The sequence below is a fragment of the Electrophorus electricus genome, chromosome 12 (genome assembly GCF_041902795.1).
Source record: "Electrophorus electricus isolate QZ-2024a chromosome 12, ASM4190279v1, whole genome shotgun sequence".
NCBI lineage: Eukaryota > Metazoa > Chordata > Actinopteri > Gymnotiformes > Gymnotidae > Electrophorus > Electrophorus electricus.
The window spans coordinates 27,325,001-27,327,500 of NC_137508.1; the positions used below are offsets into that span (position 1 = coordinate 27,325,001).

A 2,500-nucleotide genomic window follows, 5' to 3' on the forward strand; every position below is an offset into this window, starting at 1 on the left:
GTCTGATGATGTTTTGAGCGACAGAGGTTTGGGCAGCCTTGTGTGTGGATGGAAAAATGGCAATAACAGGGGGCTAATAAAATTAGAATTCAACCGCCATTTTTGGTCTTTGGCAAGGGTTTTACTAGCACAGAGGGTGTTACGTTACTAACACAGAGGGTGTTACTAGCACAGGGTTTTACTAGCACAGAGAGTGTTACTAGGACAGCGTTTTGGTAACACAAAGGGTGTTACTAGGACAGAGGGTGTTACTAGGACAGAGGGTGTTACTAGCACAGGGGGTGTTAGTAGCACACAGGGTGTTACTAGCACGGGGGCGTTTTACTAGCAAAGGGTTTTACTAGTACAGGATTTTACTAGCACACAGGGTGTTACTAGCACAGGGTTTTACTAACGCACAGGGTTTTACTAGCACAGGGGGTGTTACTAGCACACAGGGTGTTACTAGCACAGGGGGTTTTACTAACACAGGGTTTTACTAACACAGGGTTTTACTAACACAGAGGGTGTTACTAGCAAAGGGTTTTACTAGCACACAGGGTGTTACTAGCACAGGGTTTTACAAGCACACAGGGTGTTACTAGCACAGGGTTTTACTAACACACAGGGTGTTACTAGCACAGGGTGTTACTAGCACAGAGGGTGTTACCAGCACAGGGGGTGTTACTAGCACACAGGGTGTTACTAGCACAGGGGGTGTTACTAGCACACAGGGTGTTACTAGCACAGGGGGTGTTATTAGCACAGGGTTTTACTAGCACAGGGTTTTACTAACACAGAGGGTGTTACTAGCACACAGGGTGTTACTAGCACAGGGTTTTACTAGCACAGAGGGTGTTACAAGCACAGAGGGTGTTACTAGCACAGGGTGTTACTAACACAGAGGGTGTTACTAGGACAGAGGGTGTTACTAGCACAGGGTTTTGGTTACACAGAGGGTGTTACTAGGACAGAGGGTGTTACTAGGACAGAGGGTGTTACTAGCACACGGGGTATTACTAGCACAGGGGGTGTTACTAGCACAGGGTTTTACTAACACACAGGGTGTTACTAGCACAGGGTTTTACTAACACAGAGGGTGTTACTAGCACAAAGGGCATTACTAGCACACAAGGTGTTACTAGCACAGGGTTTTACTAGCACACAGGGTGTTACTAGCACAGGGTTTTACTAACACAGAGGGTTTTACAAGCACAGGGTTTTACAAGCACAGGGTTTTACTAGCACACAGGGTGTTACTAGTACAGGGTTTTACTAACACACAGGGTGTTACTAGCACAGGGTTTTACTAGCACAGAGCTAGCAGCATCATGAATGGGATTTCAAGCAGCTGGTTTTCATGTTGTTCTGTGTTCATGACAAGGATGAAAATGAGAGAAGAGAGGGGAGAGAGAGAGAGAGAGGGAGGGGGGCGGGGGGTGGGTTGGAGTGGAGAGGGACCTGATGTTCATCTCTGATTCCCTCCATTTTGCTGATTGCAGTGCCGTCCTGGCGTGCTAACACTGAGCATGACAAACCTACTGGTTAGCAGTGGCCAGCATGCAGGTGACAAGGTGACGAATCTCAGTGACAAACGTCACTTTGGCTCGTATGAGAGAAAGAGAGAGAGAGGGAGAGAGGGAGAGAGGGAGGGAGGAAGGAGCTAGGTGGGTAAAGAGGAACAAAGAGTCTGCTCTGTTCTTTTATTGTCAATAAACACTTGGAAATTAAAGTCCCAGTTTTTGGTAGGAGTGTGAGATAATGTGTGATATTGTGTGTGTGTGTGTGTGTTTGTGTGTGTGTGTGTGTGTGAGAGAGTTTGTGTGTATTCTGTGTGTGTGTGCGCGAGTGTGTGTGCACATGCATGAGTGTGTTCTCGTGGTGTGGGAAAGTGGTTGGAGACAGTTAGCTTAGCTGACATAGTTATCTCCGAGGCTAACCTCAGTTGACACAAAGGCATTGTTTGAGTACACTAGTTCAAGATGTATCCGTCTAATATCAGAACTATCTGCGGTTATCTGCAACTATCTGCCATAAACTTGTCAGATTTATAAGTGTAATGGTTTAGACAGAGCCGAGCGAGAAGTTTACATGCGTGGCAAAAGCTCTGAGACTTCGGTCCATATTTGAACACGATGGTTTATGTGTGTAAAATCCAAATGCAAATTGTGAGATACACATACCACTCTCTCTCAGCAGTGTAGAAAATGTTATGTACTGAATTAATGGCTGTGTTCTTTCCAAACCCTTGATCTGAAGATGCTTAAGAGTGCAGAAATGTTTTTCATTTTAAAATTATTATTAACTTTTGTACCTTTTTAGCTTTTTATTCTAAAGCAGCTTTAGATGACGTGTTGATTAATGAGAATGTAGTTTAAATGTGGCTTATGAACAAAGACGTCCTGAGTCTGAAGTTCTGACTCTGAAGTCCTGAACTCCTGAGTCTGTCAGCATATGGAACTGACCTAATCTTTCTGACATGCACTTTGTATCTTATTGTTAACGACAGAAGCAGCAAATC

At 44.8% G+C, this 2,500-nt stretch overlaps 1 protein-coding gene across 2 annotated transcripts in view; it reads left to right on the plus strand.

Annotated features, from left to right (window-relative positions):
• The window catches only part of stox2a (storkhead box 2a), a 64,430-nt gene that overhangs the window by 23,516 nt on the left and 38,414 nt on the right, over positions 1-2,500 (plus strand). The window lies entirely within an intron of this gene.